Source organism: Siniperca chuatsi, linkage group LG4 (assembly GCF_020085105.1).
Source record: "Siniperca chuatsi isolate FFG_IHB_CAS linkage group LG4, ASM2008510v1, whole genome shotgun sequence".
Classification (NCBI taxonomy): domain Eukaryota; kingdom Metazoa; phylum Chordata; class Actinopteri; order Centrarchiformes; family Sinipercidae; genus Siniperca; species Siniperca chuatsi.
The window spans coordinates 23,219,084-23,235,612 of NC_058045.1; the positions used below are offsets into that span (position 1 = coordinate 23,219,084).

General features: G+C 40.1%; 1 pseudogene; it reads left to right on the forward strand.

Annotated features, from left to right (window-relative positions):
• The first annotated feature begins 824 nt into the window (after positions 1 to 824).
• On the forward strand, positions 825 to 12,974 carry LOC122875589 (annotated as a pseudogene).
• The last annotated feature ends 3,555 nt before the right edge of the window (positions 12,975 to 16,529 follow it).

The following is a 16,529-nucleotide window of genomic DNA, read 5'->3' on the forward strand; positions in this document are numbered from 1 at the left end:
GGCGAGCCTTGCAACCTCCCACTCTTTAATGACATGCCCACTTCTTTCCATCGCCACACAGCAACCTTTAAAACTACTCATATTACACGATGGAGTATGACAGAGGGGCCCCCAACAAATGCGGCTCACAGGGATATAACATGTTCATCACTGCACCCCAAGTAAGCTGACTGGCTCTGGTTGACCACTAAATCAAACTCACTCTTTAATGTAGACTGAATCTACACAGAGCTTGAAACATATTAAATTTACATTTCAGGAGACAGTGACATTCCTGTGAAATTATATTATGTTAGTTTAGAAGACAACAATAAATGTGCAATTTTCAACATGTTATTCAATTACATTTTTGCTTATTTAATGATTAAAAATATTACATAGTAAGTCATATCTGGGTATATTTACATGTGCACAATAAACATATGACACTCTCAAAAGAAAGAATAATCTGCTCAGCCATTTAAAAGCTTAAAAACTTTCCCAGGTTTTATTACAGTACCAAATAACTAATCATGCAATGAATCTTAAAGGTGTTTATACCTTAAGATATGAGTGATAATACCACAGGTGCCTGCTGGACGTCATTTTAATCACATTTTCTTTAATATAAAACCATTATTCCATCTACCGCTTTTATATATGTATATATATATATATATATATACACATACACTGTAAGGGATTCTCCCAAATTGTCATCAAAATATTTCAAATGCTTCAAGACTCAGCTGTCATATACCATATTACCTACCCATAACCATATTTGGCATGTTAGCCTGCTTCAAGCTTTGCTTTGTAAGCAAACCAGATTGAATATAAGGAGTCCCAGAAGAGCTTCAGAGTGTGTGGTAGAAGACCAGTGACGTTTCTGCTTGTGGTGAGGTTACCTACTATAATGCATTGTACCATTTTTAAATGTATTCCTCATTTTTGAAATTAGTTTAAATAATAGAGTGTCATGTAAGAATGAAAATATATGTAGAAGATGAAATTTACATTTTCCTTGTAACTTTGCAATATAATATGCATGGGTGTAAGTTTCTACAGTTAATTTTATTGTTGTTTCCTGCACTGACTAAAACATAATGTTTTCAACAGGATTGTGGATATTAGATTCTTTTCACAAAGGGAAAAGGAAAGGTATGTGCAACCTTTACCACTGATTATTTTTTTGACAATTGTATAACTATTTTGTATGTTTAATTAGTGAGTGGCACGGTGCTGCAGTGGTTAGCCTCACAGCAAGAAGATTCGCACCTGCCGGCCTGATAGGATGGCTAGGGGTGTGGAGTTTGCATGTTCTCCCTGTGCCTGTGTGGGTTTTCTCTGGGAGCTCCAGTTTCCTCCCACAGCAGGATTAGAAAGGTTAGGATAATTAGCGACTCTAAATTGGCCATAGGTGTGAATGTGACCGTGACTGGTCGTCTGTTTCGATGGGACAGTCTAAAGGATAAGCGGATATAGCTAATATATGGACGTTTAATCAGTGAGCTCACCAAACAACAGCTAATGTTAATTGTGACAACAATTAGTCTGAAAAGCTGACACCAGGCACATAGGGACTGTTCAGCCACATAAACATTAGTCTAAGGATTGCTATTCTTTGACTTGCTGCACAGACATAAACCGCCACCATGAGTACGGACGCGGAGATGGCCATTTATGGCAAAGCTGCCATTTACCTCCGTAAGCCAGAGAAGGAGAGAATTGAGGCTCAAAACAAACCTTTTGATGCCAAGTCTGCCTGCTACGTCACCGATGCCAAAGAGCTGTACGTGAAGGGAACAATCACCAAAAAAGACGGTGGCAAAGTCACTGTCAAAATCCTGGGCACTGAGGAGGTTGGTATCATAAAGTCAGAGTCAGCTGGTAATTATATATGATCAGTTCTCATTGTGACAAATGTCCTGTTCCAGGAGAGGACAGTTAAAGAAGATGACGTCTCTCCAATGAACCCTCCCAAGTTTGACAAAATTGAGGACATGGCCATGATGACCCATCTCAATGAAGCCTCTGTGCTATATAACCTCAAAGAGCGTTATGCAGCATGGATGATCTACGTAAGACAATCCGCCTAATGAGAAAAGGGAAATATTGAAAATTTAGACATCGAGTCATAGAGTTAACTGTTAATCTCTGTGATCACTTTCAGACCTACTCTGGGTTGTTCTGTGCCACTGTGAACCCCTACAAGTGGCTCCCAGTGTACGATGCTGAAGTTGTAAGTGCCTATAGAGGCAAGAAGCGTATGGAGGCTCCACCCCACATCTTCTCTGTCTCTGACAACGCTTTTCAGTTCATGCTTACTGGTAAGTCATTACCATACCAATGTAGAATATATCTGTATATGAGGTTTCTGTTGCAGAAAAACATAGTTAATTCCTTTGTTTTCCATTTAACAGATAGGGAGAACCAGTCTGTCTTGATCACGTAAGTTTCACATTTGTTGACTTTGTTTAACATAGTCAAATATCTTGATCAAATTCTTATAAGGCTGTGTCTATACCTAGTGGAGAATCCGGTGCTGGAAAGACTGTGAACACCAAGCGTGTCATCCAGTACTTTGCAACAATCTCAGTTGGTGGAGACAAGAAGAAGGACACATCAAAGGTGGGAGTATGTCACTGTATGATGATTACAATTCAGTGTTCTTTAAGTATGGAATATTTTTCCAAGGGAAAATATAATCATTTTCTGATGTCAATTCTAAACCTGGATAATAGGGGTCACTGGAGGATCAGATTATTGCAGCCAATCCCCTGCTGGAGGCCTATGGTAACGCCAAAACTGTGAGGAATGACAACTCTTCTCGTTTTGTAAGTATGGAGGGATTTCTACACATGAGGGAGGTCTTGTTACAGATTGCCCATGTGGAGGGACGTTAAAAATTCCTTTGTTCCAAACAGGGTAAATTCATCAGAATCCATTTCGGCACAACTGGCAAACTGGCTAGTGCTGATATTGAGACATGTAAGTAACAATCCTCATAGTACCTACAAATGACTGGAATTGAGAATTGGCCAGGCTGTGACTGATGAACAACTTTTGTAGATCTGCTGGAGAAGTCTAGAGTGACATTCCAGCTTCCTGATGAAAGAGGCTACCACATCTTCTACCAGATGATGACCAACCACAAACCTGAGCTGATTGGTAAGCAGATTGAGTTGTTGCCCAATGTTAGACCTACTTACAGTTTTCATATAAAACATCTACTGAGCTTGTCACCCTTCTTTGATCCCCAGAAATGTCACTCATCACAACCAACCCCTACGACTTCCCCATGTGTAGCCAGGGTCAGATCACTGTGGCCAGCATTGATGACAAAGTTGAGCTGGAAGCCACTGATGTGAGTGATCTTCACTTCAAAATATTTAAATATATGTTGTGCATTAAATGTAACATCAAAACGGCCCTGTTAAATGCATTTTCTAAAGTGATTACGTTTTGTGTGGGCGCCTCTTTGGAACACAGAACGCTATTGATATCCTCGGCTTCACTAATGAAGAGAAGATGAGCATCTACAAGATGACTGGTGCTGTGCTCCACCATGGTAACATGAAGTTCAAGCAGAAGCAGCGTGAGGAGCAGGCTGAGCCTGATGGCACAGAGGGTGAGTATTTAATGTCAGCTCAAAGTGAATAGCTTGGGAACAACAGTGGTAAAGTTCTTTATCAGATGGGTTTCTGTTATATCATGATGGACAAGCACGCTCACATACTGTATGTATTAACTCAAAATCACTGAACTATTTTCAGAGGCTGACAAGGTTGCTTACTTGCTGGGTCTGAACTCCATGGACATGCTGAAGGCTCTGTGCTATCCCAGAGTGAAGGTCGGAAATGAGTTTGTCACCAAGGGACAGACTGTACCTCAGGTAACTGAGATATACTGGTATCAATTTTTTGTTTTAATTTACATGTGGTACATGTGTATTTATATTAGGAAAAAGAAAATCTGAGAAAGTTTTAGTCACTCTCAGGTTTGTAACATCAGATACAGTGTGCAAGTTAACTCTACTTTTGATAAGTTCATTGTATGTTGACAAATGACCAAGACTAATATGAAATTATTTTCAGAATTCATTCTTTTGTCTCAGTACCAGCAATCCAGCATTATCAAAAACGGTTGATTTACTTTTCAAATCACATCCTTGTATTTAGGTCATGAACTCAGTGCCTGCCCTGGCCAAGTCTATCTATGAGAGGATGTTCTTGTGGATGGTTATCCGCATCAACCAGATGTTGGACACTAAACAGCCAAGGCAGTACTTCATTGGTGTCCTGGATATTGCTGGCTTTGAAATCTTTGATGTAAGCTTCATTTCCAACAATTCAGCAGCCGATACTTTTCATGACAGAATCATTCTTATTGCCTGCAAGAGATTATGCTGATTATTTGTCCCCTCACAGTTCAACAGCATGGAGCAGCTGTGCATCAACTTCACCAATGAGAAACTGCAACAGTTCTTCAACCACCACATGTTTGTCCTGGAGCAAGAGGAGTACAAGAAAGAGGGTATTATCTGGGAGTTCATTGACTTTGGCATGGACTTGGCTGCCTGCATTGAGCTGATTGAAAAGGTAATCATTTCATTTTGTGATTCTATGTAATTGTCCTTAACTTGACTTAATGTATCACTTAATAAGAAACTTCTCCCCATTTTTTCCCAAGCCCATGGGAATCTTCTCCATCCTTGAAGAGGAGTGCATGTTCCCCAAGGCCACAGACACATCCTTCAAGAACAAGCTGTATGACCAGCATCTTGGCAAAAACAGAGCATTTGAGAAGCCAAAGCCTGCCAAAGGCAAAGCTGAGGCCCACTTCTCCCTGGTGCACTATGCTGGTACCGTGGACTACAATATCTCTGGCTGGCTGGACAAGAACAAGGATCCACTGAATGAGTCTGTCGTGCAGCTGTACCAGAAGTCCTCAGTTAAACTGCTGTCTGTACTGTATCCTCCTGTTGTTGAGGGTATGATAGTAACTACAGTAAACTCAAACATATTTTTAATGTTGTAGATGCTGCATATTTTTTTAACTATAGCTTGTGTTTCTACTTAAAATGATCAACAGAGTCTAGCGGCAGCAAGAAGGGAGGCAAGAAGAAGGGTGGTTCTATGCAGACTGTGTCTTCACAGTTCAGGGTAAGGTTTAACATTGCAAACTTGGGTACAAAACCGTATCTCAGTTCATACTCAAACTCACAACTGTTACATTTCATGACAAGTGTTACCATTTTGAATCTACAGGAGAACTTGGGCAAGCTGATGACTAACTTGAGGAGCACCCATCCTCACTTTGTGCGCTGCCTGATTCCCAATGAGTCAAAGACTCCAGGTACATAGAGAACATAATGTCAATAGAGTCTTTGAGGAGTGGTTTGGTTTTGTTAATTTAGTGCTGCTTCAACAAACACTCTTTATTCAAAGAAGTCATTAAGAAATGTCTTTTTTGACAGGTCTGATGGAGAACTTCCTGGTCATCCACCAGCTCAGGTGTAACGGTGTGCTGGAGGGTATCAGAATCTGCAGAAAAGGTTTCCCCAGCAGAATCCTCTATGGTGACTTCAAGCAGAGGTATCAGTGGATACTCTACTGATAGAATTCTGATGCAGACTATTAAAAGAAAATGCTCACACTGACCAATAACTCTCTCTCATAAAAAAGGTACAAGGTGCTCAATGCCAGTGTTATCCCTGAGGGCCAGTTCATTGATAACAAGAAGGCTTCAGAGAAGCTGCTTGGGTCAATTGATGTCAATCATGATGAGTACAGATTTGGACACACCAAGGTAAGAACCATAATTGTATTCATACTTTAGTGTACTTACCAAGGAGGGTGTGTTTTTCAGTCCAGTGTGTTTGTTTTCCTGTTAATTATATATAGATTATACAGTATCTATTAATAATGAAGCACGATCTCAAAAAGTACTTAAAGAGGCATTGCACACAAACGTGTTTTTTGAGCTGTAGACTAAATTATATAACTGCACTGTGATGAAACACATCAATGCTGGTGTTAATATTGACATACCAAATTTATGAAAATCTGCGTTTCATGGGTTAAAAATGGCCCGATACGCCATCTACTATTTTAAATCACCCTGAACCTTGCAACGCCAATGCTGACATAGAGTCGACCTTTTGTGACTAATTTATGTCATGACATTTATATAAGAAGAATGTTAACGCCCTGTGGGCTGCCCACCTCCATCAGCCCCTGCCTTTGAGTGGGAGTTTGTGAAACAGCGCTCATTTTCAAATATATGCAGATTGAGACGCATCATTAACTGGAGTTTATGCTAGTTTTTGCTAACCCTCTACTTAGTATTTTTCAATTTTGGCGCAATGGTTCAGACTGGTTAGCTGTCTTTCGCTCACTCTGGTCTGTGTCTCCTTACATCCCATGATAAACATGAGGCCACGCCCCCTAAAGTGTTTGCCCAGCAGTCCTCTGCTGCGTTTTTTAAATATGCTGGGAGGGAAGGCAGAATTTGGGGGAGAAGTTACATTGATTGTAATGAATTTGGTGCCAAGGAACAATGGGTAAACTGTTATATATGTTGAGCAAACCTTTGCCTTAGAACTCTTGAACCATGTGGGGTTGTTTTTTTAGGTGTTCTTCAAGGCCGGTCTGCTGGGTACCCTTGAGGAGATGAGAGATGAAAAGCTGGCATCTCTGGTCACCATGACTCAGGCTCTCTGCCGTGGTTACCTCATGAGAAAGGAGTTTGTGAAGATGACAGAGAGGAGGCATGTTGAATACAGCTAATTTAGAGTACACAGTCATCGTATAAATCATGAGGAATGACTTTATCTATAACAGCAATTTCTTGTCCACAGGGATGCCATATATACCATCCAGTACAACGTCCGCTCATTCATGAATGTGAAACACTGGCCATGGATGAAGGTGTACTACAAGATCAAGCCTCTGCTGAAGAGTGCTGAAACTGAGAAGGAGCTGGCCCAGATGAAGGAGAACTATGAGAAGATGCAATCAGACTTGACTACTGCTCTGGCCAAGAAGAAGGAATTGGAGGAGAAGATGGTGTCCCTTCTGCAGGAGAAGAATGATCTGCAGCTGCAAGTAGCATCTGTAAGTACACATCAACAGGCAGTTGAGCTTTTTCATGTTTTTCAATGTTGATGTGCTAACATCTATTTTCATCAAATCAACAAGGAATCAGAGAATCTGTCAGATGCTGAGGAGAGATGTGAGGACTTATCAAGAGTAAGATTCAGCTGGAGGCCAAACTCAAAGAGACAACTGAGAGACTGGAAGATGAAGAGGAAATCAATGCTGAGCTCACTGCCAAGAAGAGAAAGCTGGAGGATGAATGCTCTGAGCTCAAAAAGGATATTGATGACCTGGAGCTTACCTTGGCCAAAGTGGAGAAGGAGAAACATGCCACTGAGAACAAGGTTTGTAAATATTAATATATCTAGCAGATGAAGTAACATTTAAGGAATACCATGTAATAACATCATCTGTCTTGCAAACTTAGGTGAAGAACCTGACCGAGGAGATGGCCTCTCAGGATGAGAGCATTGCTAAGCTGACCAAGGAAAAGAAAGCCCTTCAGGAGGCTCATCAGCAGACTCTTGATGACCTGCAGGCTGAGGAAGACAAAGTCAACACTCTGACCAAGGCCAAGACCAAGCTTGAGCAGCAAGTGGATGATGTAAGTTTACAAAGTCACTTAGGTTTGCAAAGCTAGATTCTTCTTGGGCGTGATCATTAAAAAGTCATATTAATGTTCAGCTTGAGGGTTCTCTGGAGCAAGAGAAGAAGCTGCGTATGGACCTTGAGAGAGCCAAGAGGAAGCTGGAGGGCGATCTGAAACTGGCCCAGGAATCCATCATGGATCTTGAGAATGACAAGCAGCAGTCTGATGAGAAACTGAAAAAGTAACACTGCTTTTGAATTTGAACCACTCTTTTAAAAAATAGTCAACTGCATGAACTCTCATTATGTATGTTATCTATTTCTCACAGGAAAGACTTTGAAATCAGTCAGCTCCTTAGCAAGATTGAGGATGAGCAGTCAATGGGTGCTCAGCTTCAGAAGAAGATCAAGGAGCTTCAGGTGACATACTGTGTTACATAAAACATTACTGCATACATCTCATTTTTGTGTATCAAAAGTTCAAGTTTCCTGAAATGCAACACACCTACATTCAACAGGCACGTATTGAGGAACTGGAGGAGGAGATTGAGGCTGAGCGTGCTGCTCGTGCCAAGGTTGAGAAGCAGAGAGCTGACCTCTCCAGGGAACTTGAGGAGATCAGTGAGAGGCTAGAGGAGGCCGGTGGTGCCACTGCTGCTCAGATTGAGATGAACAAGAAGCGCGAAGCTGAGTTCCAGAAGCTCCGTCGTGATCTTGAGGAGGCCACTCTGCAGCATGAAGCCACTGCTGCTGCTCTTCGCAAGAAGCAGGCTGACAGCGTTGCTGAGCTGGGAGAGCAGATCGACAACCTCCAGCGCGTCAAGCAGAAGCTTGAGAAGGAAAAGAGTGAATTCAAGATGGAGATTGATGACCTCTCCAGCAACATGGAGGCTGTTGCTAAAGCAAAGGTACACAATACATTCAGCGGTATTTTAATACCCAAATTAGTGTAGTAAATATGATCAAATCTGATCACTGATCTGATCTCTCTTTTCCTCATTAGGGAAATCTTGAAAAGATGTGCCGTACTCTTGAGGACCAACTAAGTGAACTGAAGACCAAGAATGATGAAAATGTCCGTCAAATCAATGACATGGGTGCACAGAAAGCACGACTCCTGACAGAAAACGGTATCTACAAATTAACCGTGAATGATCTGTTGTGTATTGTTGAGTAACACAATGCAAACTAATGTATCACGACATCTTTCACACAAGGTGAGTTCAGCCGTCAAATTGAAGAGAAAGAAGCTCTTGTCTCCCAGCTGACCAGAGGCAAACAGGCCTTCACACAGCAGATTGAGGAGCTGAAGAGACAGAATGAAGAGGAGGTCAAGGTAAGAAACTTAAGTGTGTACTCTTAAACTGTGTGCGTTATTTCGACATTTCACACACTGCATATCGTTTCTTACACCAGGCCAAGAATGCTCTTGCTCATGGACTGCAATCAGCCCGCCATGACTGTGATCTGCTGAGGGAGCAGTTTGAGGAGGAGCAGGAGGCCAAGGCTGAGCTGCAGCGTGGAATGTCCAAGGCCAACAGTGAGGTGGCTCAGTGGAGAACTAAATATGAAACTGATGCTATCCAGCGCACTGAGGAGCTTGAGGAAGCCAAGTGAGTAACTTTCAAACAATTAAATGGACAGAAGTATAGAAGTGTAGCATTATAGAGTAGCTCAACTGACAATGCTATTGCTTGTATCAATACTTGCATTTAAACAAATGTATCCAAACATTATTTATTTTTATTTTGGGGCAAACACTTTAGATTCCATATGTTCATCTAGATTCTGACAAATATGTAATTATTCGTATTACAATATTTTTCCAGATATTTTTGCACATATGAAAGTATTTGTAACTAAGGTTTTCACTGAGAGACAAATTGCACCCTTTTCCAAACAGGAAAAAGCTGGCCCAGCGCCTTCAGGAGGCTGAGGAGCAGATTGAGGCAGTGAATTCCAAGTGTGCCTCTCTGGAGAAAACCAAACAGAGGCTCCAGAGTGAGGTGGAGGACCTCATGATTGATGTGGAGAGAGCCAATGGGCTGGCCGCCAACCTGGACAAGAAGCAGAGGAACTTTGACAAGGTAACCATAACAAAATAAAATCAAAGAAAACTAAAACGATTTGCCACTGTATTGATAAAAAACTAAGTAAAATGTATTAACTGTATTATTCAGGTGTTGGCAGAGTGGAAGCAGAAGTATGAGGAGGGTCAGGCAGAGCTTGAGGGAGCTCAGAAGGAGGCTCGTACTCTCAGCACTGAGCTGTTCAAGATGAAGAACTCTTATGAGGAAGCTCTGGATCAGCTGGAGACCATGAAGCGTGAAAACAAGAACCTGCAACGTGAGTTCTGACCACGTTAACAGTTACATTGTATTCATCACATGTATATGTCTTACACTGTATCATATGTAGGTTTAACAATATAAAAACACATGCATCTCTCTGCAGAGGAGATCTCAGATCTGACTGAACAGATTGGTGAGACTGGCAAGAGCATCCATGAGCTGGAGAAGTCCAAGAAGCAGGTGGAGACAGAGAAGGCTGAGATCCAGACAGCTCTTGAAGAGGCTGAGGTAAATTTCTTCTGGGGCGATCTTCTGAAAACAAATTCTAAATCATGGACAAATATACAGGTCATGTTTTAGTATGAAGCCTCCTTGTTTTCTGATCTGCTCCCATCTGCCCTGTTAAATTAAATTTTTGTTACAGCATAATGCTGTTAATACAAAGTTAACATGTCCTGTATCTGTTCCAAAATAAAAGCCCTCTAGCATTTCAGTGGGCAGAATCCCTTCCCTTCCTAACAAGGCTTTTATTGTCAAACATTTGCAGGACCATGTTGTGGCAAAATCAGTGTCTCACACAGCTCCTATACGGTACTTCAAATGTAGCTATTGCCATCTTGTGGCGCTTAGATATTACTACACAATGCAGTTTGGCTGGGACATAAACACACATTCACCCACAGTTGCTAAAATCGGACAATAATACTTTAGATGAGTAATCCAGAACAGGGTTGAAAATAGCATGATTATATTGTTGAATTTATTCAATTAAAGTGATGGAAATGTACATTATGCTTTGCAGGAGTTGTGTTTACCCCCCGCACTGTATTTGGGGCCGTTCTTTATCTGTTTGTGGCAAACACGCCCCTGGCAATTATTTGAGACCCAACTTTTGTTTGACTATCGGCTTTATTTGACAAAGTACGGTATTATGAAAGGTTTGAGATGAATGTCAGAGATGAATATTTTATTTTTCATATCATTAGGGAACTCTGGAACACGAAGAGTCTAAGATCCTGCGTGTCCAGCTGGAGCTCAACCAGATTAAGGGTGAGGTGGACAGGAAGCTGGCAGAGAAAGATGAGGAGATGGAGCAGATCAAGAGGAACAGCCAGAGGGTGATTGACTCCATGCAGGGCACTCTGGATTCTGAGGTCAGGAGCAGGAACGATGCCCTGAGAATCAAGAAGAAGATGGAGGGAGACCTGAATGAGATGGAGATTCAGTTGAGCCACGCCAATCGCCAGGCTGCTGAGTCCCAGAAGCAGCTGAGGAATGTGCAGGCACAGCTGAAGGTATTGTAAAGCATGGAGATGTTGCACAGACTATGGTCAGTGCATCTACATTTTGGTACTCATGTAAATATTTTCCTGATATTTTTTCACCAGGATGCACAACTGCACCTTGATGATGCTGTCAGAGCCCAGGATGACCTCAAGGAACAAGCTGCTATGGTGGAGCGCAGGAACGGTCTCATGGTGGCTGAAATTGAGGAACTTAGAGCTGCTCTGGAACAGACCGAGAGAAGCCGCAAAATCGCTGAGCAGGAGCTGGTGGACGCCAGTGAGCGCGTTGGACTTCTGCACTCTCAGGTGAACGGACACAATCATTTCTTCAAGAATTCAAAAATCAAATGAGTTTTTAAATAACGTGTAAAAATCAGGCATGTGATGACTAAATGTTTTTACCTTTTAGAACACAAGCCTTATGAACACCAAGAAGAAGCTTGAGGCTGACCTGGTCCAGATCCAGAGTGAAGTGGATGACACTGTTCAGGAAGCAAGGAATGCAGAGGACAAGGCCAAGAAGGCTATCACCGATGTAGGTTTAAATTTCTTTTGTTCTTAATTTTACTCCAAGTAAATTATGTTTTTCAAGATATTTCAAATTAACACTGTATGCTGTCTCCTCTAGGCTGCTATGATGGCTGAGGAGCTGAAGAAGGAGCAGGATACTAGTGCTCACCTGGAGAGGATGAAGAAGAACCTGGAGGTTGCTGTTAAGGACCTGCAGCACCGCCTGGATGAGGCTGAGAACCTGGCCATGAAGGGTGGCAAGAAGCAGCTCCAGAAACTTGAGTCTAGGGTAAGACAATTGTGTTAAGATTTGCAGTCAAACAAATGTAAGAAAAGATATGGGGCCTAAATATTGTATGAATTGTCTGTTCTTTTGAAGGTGCGTGAGCTGGAGACAGAGGTTGAGGCTGAGCAGAGACGTGGAGCAGATGCTGTTAAGGGTGTCCGCAAATATGAGAGGAGGGTGAAGGAGCTCACCTATCAGGTACAGTCACTTTGACAGTTAACATGTACACAATCTTACGTATCTATTATTGAAAACATTTAAACATGCAAATTGACTTTCTATCACAGACTGAAGAGGACAAGAAAAACATTACCAGGCTGCAGGATCTGGTTGACAAGTTGCAGCTCAAGGTGAAGGCGTACAAGAGGCAGGCTGAGGAGGCGGTAAGGACAAAACATATTCATTTTCAATACTGAAAAGCAGATTTATTTCCCACAAAGTAGACCTTTGGTCAAAAATGTCAATCTCTATGGTATTCCAGGAGGAGCAGGCCAATGTTCATCTGTCCAAGTGCAGGAAGATCCAGCATGAGCTGGAGGAGGCTGAGGAGCGTGCTGACATTGCAGAGTCCCAGGTCAACAAACTGAGAGCAAAGAGCCGTGACTCTGGCAAGGTAAACATATGTCAGTTTAGTGAAAAATAACTAAAATAGCAATCATCATACTTTAATTTATATCTATCAATATGTTACAACAGATGTTTTAAAGTATTCACCTGACACAACATTAGGTTTAAATATTATAAAATGAATCGACCAAAATTATTGTCACCAAAAGCTTATTAAAATCAAACTCACACAAACCATTTATCTGTTTTTTTACAGGGAAAAGAAGCAGCTGAGTAAAGCACACTGAGTGTTTCCCTGTGTTGAATCATATAATATGATATAACTCATGCTGAAACAATAAAGATTAAGCTGTTGCTCTTAAATTGCTGTCTGTAATACTGTCATGTCTTTGCTTCCCATGAAAGGTAGCTAATGTGAGATTTGAATAATTTTTAACACTTACATGAAAATCATGTTAAAAAAAAGCTACAACAGTAACCAAATATTTTTTACAATCGTTAATTAATGCAGACTTTTTCTGTTAGTGAAACATAATCTAAGGTGTTTTATAACACATGGTTCAAGCCCCCCTGATCACTGACACTCGTATATTACAAGGTTTTCAGCCAACCAGTGCACAAAAATGCTAAAACCATCCTTTACATTTGAAGTGAAGGTAGTATGGACAGCTAATGGACAGCTAATAAGCCTGTTTAATGTGGAGAGGGATTTTATCGCCAAGCTGGCCTATGAGCACCTTTGTATTCCTCGGGAGAAGTTAGAGATACAGATTGCGGGAAATAAGCAAATGTCACTTAAGTCACTATAACCTGGAAAACAGGCACAACAATAGATAAATGAATTCCCTAATCTAAGACAAACTATCACTTCTGAGCTTTGTTTGGAGGCCGCAAGCAGGACTAAGACAGCACAATAAACTGGTATCCTAAAATCACAACATGTATACTCATACTTAGTTCTAATCAGAAAGCATTCAGCCACTCACAATCTCAACAAATGTGGCCACTACATATTAAATCCAATTATATAAATCTTGAATAAAATAGTCAGAAGGAACACAAGTCAGATCATATACAATAATAATACTTATATAAATCAGGCACACCAGCATCACATGGTAAAGGATCAAATATGCCAGTGTCAGCTGTTCTGTAACAGCTGTTTTTAAGTGTCCTGACACCTCCACAAAAACATTGAGTACATGCACACATATTTAAAGATATCTTAAAAAATAACTATTAATTGGTTGGAAGTGTGATGTGAGTGGTTATTGGGTACAAGTTACTTTCAAAGTAAATTAAAAGTTTCTGAATGTAAATCACTCTTTATCACATGAGATTTTTCATTATGTCACTATATTTAGTTGACAACTGAATGTGTACATTTTCTTTTTCAAACTGAAAGTTCAATACTATTGCCTGGGACATTTAATGATGATATTGCTTAACAACCAGAATGTTTGACATTCAATGTGCAGTGACGTGCGTGGAGCCAAAAATGGAATTGAAGCGATGTCTGCAGAGTCAGTTAAAGTGTTAATAGCTTGACATATGAGTGTGAATGCCACAGACATATCTCTTACACCTTATCCCAAGTAGTAGTTATATATTTTCCATTATTTATTTCTCGTGAAACTATTTACATGTTAATTGTTCTAATTTAAACAGCATTGCTCAAATTATTTATATCAAAGTATTTTGTTCCATTTAGTATTTAGAATTTTAGATTTGTATTTTTTAATCAAACAATTTAACAATTTGTGAGAAGGATTAGAATACATATATATTATTACTGTAACTGGTATGTTTCAATAAATCATGCAAATCAATGAATAAACAGGTTGTCAAAGGATCTGAAATTAAAGTTACCTATTTTAAGTAGGGAATATCATAAATTCAGGATGTGCCTTTGATGCCGGAAACCTGAAACATAAGATGTATGTACTATCAGTCAATGCCAAACTCATATAAGCATCTGCTGTCCTAACCATATTTGGCATGTGTCCTGTATTTAACTCCTGCTTTGTAAGCAACACACATTGAATGCAAGGTTTCCAATTTAAGTCTTTGAGTGTAGTAGAAGATGCACATGTTTGTAGTACAGTACTACAAATATACAGTACTTTTATACAGTATGATATGTATAAGAGCAACATGTTTAAATTATCAAACATTTTGATATTATTTAAATATTTTCCTATATATTCCTACAATAAGAATAGTTTTATGTTTAGCAAATATTGATGTTTGAAATCAAACTACTGTATGGTGTTGCATATACATTGTTTTGTGAATCTATTTCCTGTTTAGTAGAACTCAATTACACTAACTAAGGATACTAGAGGAATCAACACGCATAAGTAACCCCCACTATGAGTAGAGTCAGTCAACAAGTGGCAGAAAATTAGGGCCTAAGGCATGCTCTGAAATAGATAGAGAGGGTGTGAAGTGTTTGATCAGCTGGTCATGTTAGTGAGTCTGATGGACTTCTAGGCTCATGAAAACATTTCTTCACTAATTCACAAATCAAATAATATGTTCCCATCAGGCACGAGAAGATTTAAGTGACTAAGTCCTTTTATCATCAGGGAGAACAGAATACAAAAAAGAGGCTTGAGGCTGACCTGGTTCAGCTCCAAAGTTAAATCACCGCTGGGGTTATGAGAATTACAGGAAAATGGGGTGACAGGAAAAAGGTTGAGAAATCCTGGCCCACATGTACCAACTTCTTGAAATGAACAGGGAAAGAAGGCAACTGAGAAAAGCCCATTTTGGCTCGAGGGCTGTTTTAAATTATTTCATAGACAATGACAGCTGTAGTCAACTTGGATTTATGGCAGCTGCAATGGATTCCAATGGGTTTAAGTCAGAGAAAAAAAAACATGTCTAAATATATCAAAATGTTCATAGAAAGTTCCTAATGTTTCAACATTCCTGCAGCATAACCCCCTGCTACAGTACATGTGTGGATTATTTTTGATTAGTATGTGTTATAGTATTGTCACGAATTACTACTCTTTGTTTTCATTTACTATTTACAGTACAACAATTTGGCCCAGTCTCTGTGGGGTAGAGCCAAAAACAAATGCATTGCTGAAGGTTGCACATATAATAGTTGCTATCCTATTTAGGTCCCATTCTGGTTGAAAGAGTTACACATCGTCTTCATCTTTATAATGAAGGAGGTTTGGAATCCTAGATATCTTCATTTATTATCTACCATTCAATTCAGGCAATCACCTCTCAGGAGCACATCAATCCAACTGTGAAATTTGGCAGGTGGGAAGGGGTAAATCTGGCTAAATGTAGGAACAGCTTGTGAGCACCACTGTGGTATTATCCTAGAGCTCCTAAATTGCTCTGGAAAACAAAGTTGCCAAATTCTCTGCTCAAGTATGAGAATCATCCATTGATGAGATTTCTTTTCCATCCTGGCACATCAGGAGAACATGTTTTGGACTCGTTAGATCATTCATCACTGTTAGACAAATAGTCAAAGAAAATGTTTCAGCATTTGAAGAAGTCAAGTGAAAGAAGTTACTGCTCATAGAAAGGCAGAAAATAGACTTGAAGCCTATAAAGATACTTTGGGTCGTGCACTTGCAAAGCATGATTGAAATGTGAGCAAAACAAAAGCATATCTGATCCATCATCTGTGCATCAGACGGACAACTGAAAAATGCGTCTGAAAAGCATTCTGTGTTGACACTGTCTTAATCACGGCCAAGGAAGTCATGGGACATGGTCAGAGGCAATTTCATATATAATAAATAATATATATATATATACAATAATTAGTCATGCAAAAAATATATATAATCTGCATATAAAACTGCTTTATATGCACCCCTCTCCTTTCTATTATTATTGATATGATACCTTGGATTGTCATGTTATGAAAAACTAATTAGTTTAAAAAATA